Here is a 9,873-nt window from a genome sequence, read left to right as displayed (position 1 = left end):
TGGGAGGATTTTTGTATTACCCTAGCTAGTTGAGGGTATTTTGGGGAATACAATGATATGTGTATATTTTGGGGAATACGGTAGTGCTCTGGTATTGGTTTTGTATTGTATATAATGGTTTATGGTTATATTTATTCAGTTTATGCTTCTCACTGCTTAGGTTAATGATGTGGTATCAGAGTATGTTAATTGTTACACAATATATATATATATACATATACATATAAAAAAAAAACATGAATTTATTAAGAAGGTCGTTACAAAATACGTCATGTATTTTGAACAAAACTGGTGGTAAAGTTAGCCGATAGGCAACTAATCCAACCTTTTCAAGAATCTCGAATGGGCCAATAAACTTAGGGCTCAACTTACCCTTCCTCCCAAATCTCATGACTCCCTTTAGTGGTGCTATTTTCAAAAACACATGGTCACCCACTTTAAATTCCAATTCCCGATGATGATTTTTTGCATAGCTTTTCTGCCGACTTTGAGCTGCACTGATTCTTTCTCTAATAAGTCAGACTTTATCGTATGCCTGTTGCACTATTTCTAGCCCCAAAACTCGCTTCTCACCCAACTCATCCCAGTATAGGGGAGAACGACACCTTCTTCCATAAAGCGCCTCATAAGGTGTCATGTCGATGCTGGCCTGTTAGCTGTTATTGTAGGCAAATTCAACCAGCGGCAAATATCGGGTCCAGCTACCCCCGAAATCCAAGCACACGCTCAGAGCATATCCTCAAGTACCTGGATTGTCCTCTCTGTCTGACCATCTGTTTGAGGATGAAAAGCGGTGTTGAATGCTAACTGAGACCTCAAAGCCTTTTGCAAGTTCCTCCAAGATCGTGATGTAAAGCGTGGGTCACGGTCCGAGCCTATAGATACTGGCACTCCATGGGGTCGAACAATTTTCTGAATTTAAATCTTTGTCAATCTATTCATAGGGTAGCTAACTTTAATAGGTAGAAAGTGGGTTGTTTTCGTCAGCTAATCAACAACTACTTAGATGGCATTTTGACCATGTGGGGTTGGCGATAGCCCAGTAACGAAATCCATTGATATGTGGTCCTACTTCCACTCAGGGATGTAAAGTGGCTGCAACTGCCCTGTCGGCCTTTAGTGTTCAACCTCAACTTGCTGGCACGTCAAGCATTGCTGCACAAATTTGGAAATATCCCTCTTCATGCCACTCCACCAGAAATACTCTCGCAGATCCCTATACATTTTAATACTACCAATATGAACTGTGTACAGAGACTTGTGAGTCTCCTCTAAAATCGTTATTCTAATATCATCATCTGCAGGAACACACAATCTGGTGTGAAATCTCAAAGTTTCATCATCTGACATACTGAATTCCTTTTCCTGACCATCCTGTACTCTAGTTATTACCTCTGCTAATTTCGGGTCCTCTTTTTGAGCAGCTTTAATTATTTTCTGTAATGTAGGCCGCACCACTAAGTTGACAATAAATTCCCGAGGATCACTCTCTACCAACTCTACATCGAGTCTCTCAAGATCCATCAGGATCGGATGCTGAACCTCCATAGCTGTTAGTGTTGGTCCTACTTGTAACGACCCAAAGAATAATGGTATTTAAATAATAAAAAGGGAGAGAAATGGAAACAGTAATAGAATGAGTTAGTCGACTTCGTCAACAACATCGTACTTTGGGAAAATACCCCAATAAATTTATCAAGGCCTCGTCGATGAGAAAATACCGAGAGGGATTTTAGGCCATCTAAAATTTGTCAACGAGGAAGTAAAGTTCATCGACGAAATTACTTAAGGACTCGTCAACGAGATGACGTGGCTCGTCGACGAAGGCCGCAGTATAAATAGTGTTTAACTCAGATTTTTACGCAGAAATTTCAGCTGAAACCCTTTCTCTCTCTCTCTCTCTCTCTCTCTCTCTCTCTCCTCTACGGCTCCTCCTCCTTCTTTCTTCGATTTCGGCCCTGTTAGTCACCGGATTGACAATCTGAAGCCACCACGACGTTCCTAGCGGAGTTCTCTTCAAGTCTATCAGAGCGGATCATTGGTGAAACGAAGTTGGAGTTCATCCCAAATTTAGGGTAATGCCTTTTAGTTAATTTTTAACCTTCTGACAGTTATAGGAAATGACGTAGGCAAAGAAATATTGATATTATATTCTGACAAATGTTGTTTTCAGGGTGTTGTGTAGGAAGCCCTGCGCGTGTTAGGGCAGTATACCATAAGGACTTTTCAGTAATCAGGTAAGGGAAATATGCTATGTTAGGCAAATTTTACTATGTTGCATATAAACTATACGTTTTTATCAGATGATTATTCACTAGAGAATTATACAGTTTATTATTTATGTATAATATGTTTAAAGTTTTTGTGTGGCTTGAGAATATGAGTATGGTAAAGAAACATGTTTTACAGTATTTCAGGATATGTTTTACTGAATAAACAGTCAGGGGTTATGTTTTATAATAATTACAGTACCATGATTGTACAGTTTATAGTCCCATGATTATACAATTTACAATATCATGATTATACAGTTTACAGTATCATGATTATATAGTTTTCAGTACCATGACTTACAGATTACAGTTCAGTTTGGAAATACAGATGATATAGTTACAATTTATTACAGTGTCATGGTTAATACAGTTATTACAGAATCATGGTAAAACAGATAGTTGTATATATATAGATGTATTATATAGTATCAGACCATGTTGGACCATACAGTTATAGAGCATGGTACTGTAGCTACATACAGTTTACAAAGTGCAACCACCTATTCAGATAATACGTGGTAGCAGGTCGATTGTATAGTGCCCTGACGTGGACAGGCTCCCCATTAGATATGGGTGGAGGAGGGCAGATCAGACCGAGAGAGTATAGTGGTTTACCGTGGTCGGCTAGGCAGGGTAGATCCCGCCTACGGGCCGCACAATCTTGTCATGAGGGGTTTAATCATGACACACAGTTATCCACAGGGAAAGTTTTCAGTTACAATTACGTATATACAGATTTACAGAGACAGTGCACATACTTACATACATTAGAAGTATTTTGAATAGTAACTTACAATACTGATATGTTAAGTAACACAGAAATGGCAGTGGTTTTTATTACTTGTACTGTATTTATAGATCTAGTTATACATAATTATATAGAAACAAATTTTCATAATATTGTAACTCATTTGCCATACACTAGTAATAGCATATTTCGTCTTACTGAGCATTGACTAATCCCAGTATTGAATCATTTTTCAGGTGATCCAAGTGGGCGAGCAGAGCAGGCTCACAGATAGAGGGGCTTCAGTATTATCCTGACAGTGAAGTGAGTATTGTGGGAGTATTTTTGTATAGCCCTAGCTAGTTGAGGGTATTTTTGGGAAACAAATATATATGTATATTTTGAGGATACATTCTAGCACTCTAGTATTGTATATAATTACATATGATTATGTTTATTTGATTTCTGTTTCTCGCTGCCTAGGTTGATGATTAGGTTTAATCCAGTATGGTATCAGAGCATATTAAATGTCACAGTATTAAAAAAAAAAAAAAAAACAAGGAAATTAAGCAGGTCGTTACAGTACTGATTTCCTGCTCAGAGCATCTACTACCATGTTTGCTTTCCTCAGGGGGTAACTAATAGTGTAGTCATAATCTTTAATAAGTTTCAATCACCTCCTTTGTTTCATGTTCAGCTCCTTTTAAGTGAAAAAATACTTCAAACTTTTGTGATAAGAAAATATCTCATATTTCTCACTGTACAAGTAATGCCTCTAAATCTTTAACGCGGGTACCACTATAGCCAATTCCAAATCGTGGGTAGGGCAGTTATTTTCATATCCTTTCAACTATCGGGAGACATAAGCTACAACCCTACCATGCTGTATCAATACACAGCCAAGCCTTTTCAAAGACGCGTCACTTTAAATTACATAGTTATCACCTCCAGATGGAATCGTCAATACTGGTGTAGTGATGAGCCGCTGTTTCAATTCCTAGAAGCTCTGCTTGCATTCATCATCCCATGAAAATCTGACATTCTTCCTGGTCAGTCGCGTCAAAGGCCCTAATAGTCATGAGAATCTCTCTACAAACCGATAGTAATATCCCACCAGTCCCGAGAAACTCCTAATCTCTTGAACATTCCTCGACCTTTCCCATTTACCACTGCCTCTATCTTACTAGGATCCATTGAAATTCCATCCCCTGATATAACATGTCTCAGAAACGCTACTTTCTCTAACCAAAATTCATATTTGCTAAACTTAACATACAATTCATTTTCCCTGAGTGTCTGAAGTACCAACCGTAAGTATGCCTTATGCTCCTCAAAATTCCTCGAGTAGACCAGTATATCATCAATGAAAACAACTACGAATTGGTCTAAATATTGATGAAGAATTATATTCATTAAGTTCATGAATACTGTAGGAACATTCGTCAGACCAAATGGCATAACTAGAAATTCATAATGCCTATATCTGGTCCTGAAAGCTATCTTAGAGATGTCCTCTGCTTTAACCTTTACCCAGTGATAGCCTGACTTGAGGTCAATCTTGGAATAGACCCGTGTATCCTGAAGCTAATCAAATAAATCATCTATACAGGGTAGAGGATATCTGTTCTTAATGGTTATCTTGTTTATCTCCCTGTAATTTATGCACACTCTCATAAACCCGTCTTTTTTCTTTACGAATAGTACTGGTGCTCCCCAAGGCGATACGCTAGGCCTGATAAACCCTTTATTCAACAAATCCTATAACTGGTAATTTAATTCTCCCAATTCTCCTGGAGCCATTCGGTAAGAAACCCTAGAAATTGGCGTCATTCTTGAAAGTAAATCTATAGCAAAATCTACCTCGCGATCGGGAGGCAACCTAGGTAGCTCTTCTGGAAAAAAATTCTGAAAATTCCTTTACCACTGGTGTACTACCAAGCTTCGATTCATTTTCTGACATCTCCTTTATAAAGGTCATAAACCCCTGACATCCATCTAGGAGCAGTCTTCTCGCTTGCATGGCTGACACTAACTGAGGCGGGGAACACACCTGCGATCTCACAAATTTAAATTCTCACTTGCCTAGTGGTCTGAATATCACCTCTTTCAGATGACAATTGATACTAGCACAGTTAGTTGCCAACCAGTCCATACCCAATATTACATCAAATCCATGCATATTTAGCACAATCAGGTCAGCTGGCAACACCCTCCCCTGAATTTCTATTGGATAACCCTTAAGCACTCTACGACACTTCACCACTGACCCTGACGGTGTAGCTACTGACAATTCCACATCTAATGTGTCTCATTTCCAGACAATTTAACATAGGCCGCAGACACAAAAGAATGGGTGGCGCCTAAATCAAATAAGACAATAACTTGATATGATAAAACAGTAAAGGTACCTGTCACTACATCACCTGCGGTCTCGGCATCTCCTGGTGTCAGAGCATAAACCCTTGCCGTGGCCACATTCCTCTGCTGGCCTCCACGAGGCACCTAATAACCTCTCCGATAGGGTCTAGGAGCTGGGACTTGGATCGGAGGTATGCTCGTGCCATGTGGTCGGGTCTTACACAATGATAGCAGACGTCTCTTCTAGCCCGCAACTCTCCCAAATGCTTCCTCCCGCACGTTTGACACACAGGGTAGGTCTGCACACCCTGATTCTCATGAGGTCCCGTCATTTGCATCTGACCACCATTGTAATGGTTTCCTCTCCATGGGCCCCGGCTGGAACCCCCCTAAAAACCCTAAGGTGTGGGTCACTTTCTCTAACTCTGAGTTGTGGTGTCTCTCTGCATGCCACTCTCAATAATTGCAGCCCTATTTACAACCTCTGCGAATGTCTGAGCCAAAAAACCAATAACCTGCTCAAATATATTCTAACTTCCTCACCTTTTTCTCCTCATCTGGTGCCAAATGTGGGGCAAACCAAGACAACTCAATAAATTGAGTTGCGTATTGTGATACTGTCATCTGCCCCTAAATTAAGTGCATAAACTCTACTACCTTAGCACTCCGAACGATAGTAGGAAAATATTGCTTGAAGAACAATTCCTTGAATCATCTCCACGTCACTGGCATAGGATCCGGTCTCTGCTCCTCAATTAACCTCGCTGATCTCCACTAGCGTTTTGCCTCTCCTGTCAGTTTGAACATCGTAAATACTACCTTTTGTTCGTCTGTACATGGAAGCACTGCCAACATTTCCTCAATGTCCTAGACCCAATTTTCAGCCACAAACAGGTTCGCTCCTCCAACAAAAGATGGGGGCTTCATCCGCGTAAATTGCTCGATCGTGCAGCTACGCTCCCCTGAGCTTTTGGCCATCTCAGCCATCACCTGTTAGGTGATGCTACGCGATACCGCATCTGTATCTCCACCTCCCATACTGGAAGGTCCTGCTCCATCACCCCCAGCATTCGTACCACTACTCCCTAGGTCTATCATGAAAAGAAAAAGAGCACAATTTAAGGACCCTATCTCCCGTACATATCTAATTTATTTCATCTAATTGAATTCTCATACTCACAATTAACTATCCTCCCTGATCTTAATTTAAAATCAAATACTGTAACCTAGACACACGACTCGACAATAGTTTACTATGACTTTCCTGAAATCGTCACCCCAGGCAAGACACAGAAACCACCACGGAAATCCTGTATCCAGACCATAAAACAAAACCTTAAATCCTTTCCTATACTCTGATATTGCTTCTGCTGCAGTCTAAAGTCTACAGAACCTAGCAACCTAGACTCTGGTACCAAATTGTAACGACCTAGTTTTTCATGCCATTTTTTTTCCACATATATGAACTGTAAAATTTCACGGCTCTGATACCTTTTGATATAAACCAAACCATCATCACGGACCAAATAAGGACCGTGGAATTTGGAACTCAATAAACTACATATGTAATGGGAATCAGAATACATATAACCACGTCAATAAATACAATACCAGAGTGTCAAAATTTTCTAGAATACGCATACATAGTCATTCCCAAAATGCCCTCACCTGGACCTAGGGACTACTCAAAAAGTGACCTCCCACAAATACACACCTTATAGATAGGGCAGTACTGTAGTCCCCTCCATCTGCGAGCCTAATCTTCTCGCCTAACTGGATCACCTGAAAAATGTTAAATCATTAGGATGAGACAACGCTCGGTAAGACGAAATATGCTATTGCTAGTGTGTGACAAATGAGTTTACAAAATTGTAAAGTCTAATTTAGAAGTACTGCAAATAACTAGGTCTAAGAAAACATGTATAATTAATACACAGTATAACTCATACCTATGTTGCTTAACATAAACTATTTTTCTGAATATTCTATTCATAATACTTATAATATTCATAGGTATATCTACAATTTTTGTAAATTTGGATATATATATATATATATATATAATAACTGAAAAAAATTTCCCTGATGTATAACTGAAAGTCATGATTTAACCCCTCATGATAGGGTTGTGCGGCCCACAAACGGGACCTATCACTGGTTGGCCTACCAGGATAAGTTAACTAAATTCCGAAAGTCAGATCGGCCTCCTCAACCCTAATTGACGAGAAGCTTGTCTACAACATATGTATGATCGACTACTGAAAATCCACATACTATCTGAATTATGTAGTTACACTCTGAACTGAAAATAGTTACAATACCGTGCTTTACTGACTGAATCTGGTCCATCAGGGTCTGATACTATATATATATGTAACTAATAATTCTATATTACTGTTTTACCATGATTTTGAAATAACCATAACACTGTAAAACTGATTTGAATAATCTGAAAATTTGAATAATTGACTGAATATTTAATATATGTATATCTGAATATCTGTCTGAATATCTGAGTGTCTGGGTGTTATGATTCTGAAATCATGATATCTTGGAAATGCTATAAATCATGTTTCTGAATAATATGAAAAATTTCTACCTGTATGTATACTAAAAATCCATCATTCTATAGAACATGTATATTCCATGATATTTTCTGCTAATATATTATAAAACATGGTATTTGTAAACTATATAAGTACTGTACTAATCTATTACAAGCTTATGCCACACAATTAAATAACTAGATTCACATGCTCTTAAATCTGTATTTTTCGTTATACTAATATTTTATGATCTAAATAATAATATGGTAAAACATATAATTTATACCGATAACCATACTAAAATTTCCTAACAAAGTTTATTTCCTTTACCTAACTATCTGAGCACTAAATGCTATTTACATTCTCACGCATGCGGTGTTCATAATTTAAACTTCCTGAGATAACACATGTATAATTTCTCAATCAAACAACTGAATTCACCTAGATAATTATCACATATATATTCTCCCCAAATCCACATATGCATAATTTATAGATTATAAACCATTTATCATTTTACCTGAGTTCCGGAGGTTAAATATACTACCTCATATAGAGGATAAATGTTTCACATCTTTAGGAGATCGAATTCAACATCTTTTCGAGAGTTAAAAATATAGATGAGAGATTTAAATATATTGTCTCTTCAGGAGGACTATCTTTTCGGGAGATTTAAATATATTACCGAGAAATTTAAATATACTGCCTTTTTAGGAGGACTATTTTATCATTTCAGATTGATACTTTATATATATATAGACGGTATAGAAATAAAACCATCCATTAAGGCGGTATAAATATACATAAATATGTCGATCGTTTAGAGTCTTATAAATTAAATAAGAATTAAATAAATATGTCAATTGCGAGGGTTCCTGCATCATTCTGGACGTGGGCAGGTAAAGATGTTAGTTCAGGAAACTAGGATTAGATTAGCAACTTGGAATATAGGGAAACTTACGGGTTAAAGTATGGAAATTGTGGATACAATGATTAGAAGAAGAATTAATATAATTTGCCTTCAAGAAACTAAGTGGGTGGGGGAGAAAGCTAGAGAAATCGATAAATTAGCTTTTAAACTTTGGTACACTAGAAAAGAAAAACATAAGAATGAAGTAGGCATTATTATAAACAAAAACTTAAAAGATAGCGTTGTGGATGTAACTAGAGTAAGGGATAGAATTATAAAAATCAAAATGGTATTAGGACAAGAGATAATAAATATCATTAGTGCTTATGCTTCTCAAGTTGGCTTAGCAGAAAATCTTAAGAGACAATTTTGGGAAGATATGGATAGTATTATACAAGGCATACCAGGGACTGAGAAAATATTTATAGGAGGAGATTTGAATGGACACGTTGGAAGAGATAATAAAAATTATGAAAGGATACATAGAGGATATGGATATGGAGACAAAAATGAGTTTGGGGAGATGATCTTAGACTTTACTATGTCATATAATTTTAGTATAATGAATACTTGCTTTAAGAAGAGAGAAGAACACTTAATAATCTTTAAAAGTGGACAAAATAGAAGTCAAATAGATTTTTTTTTAACTAGGAGGGTAGATCGTGTATCATGTAAGGATTGTAAAGTTATTCCAAGTGAAAGTCTAACCACACAACATAGAGTCTTAGTGTTAGATATATGCATTAAAAAATGGAAGAAAAAGGATAAAATAAACCAGTGTAGGAGAACTAGATGGTGGAACCTAAAAGGAGAATATATAATAAAATTTAAAGATAAAATGATCAAAGATTGGGATTGGACCTTAGAGGATGGGATAGATTCAAATACTCTTTGGAATAGATTAGCTAGCTCTATTAAAAAGATAGTAAAAGAGATTTTAGGCGAATCAAGGGGAAGATTCTCAAACAGCAAAGAAAGTTGGTGGTGGGATAAAGATGTACAAAAAATCATAAAGACAAAAAGAATTTGGTATAAAACGTGGCAAAAATGTAGAAACAG

This window comes from Malania oleifera, chromosome 11 (assembly GCF_029873635.1).
Source record: "Malania oleifera isolate guangnan ecotype guangnan chromosome 11, ASM2987363v1, whole genome shotgun sequence".
In the NCBI taxonomy this organism is placed as follows: Eukaryota; Viridiplantae; Streptophyta; class Magnoliopsida; order Santalales; family Ximeniaceae; genus Malania; species Malania oleifera.
The sequence above is the reverse complement of the archived record's forward strand: the minus strand, read 5'-3'. Positions refer to the sequence as shown.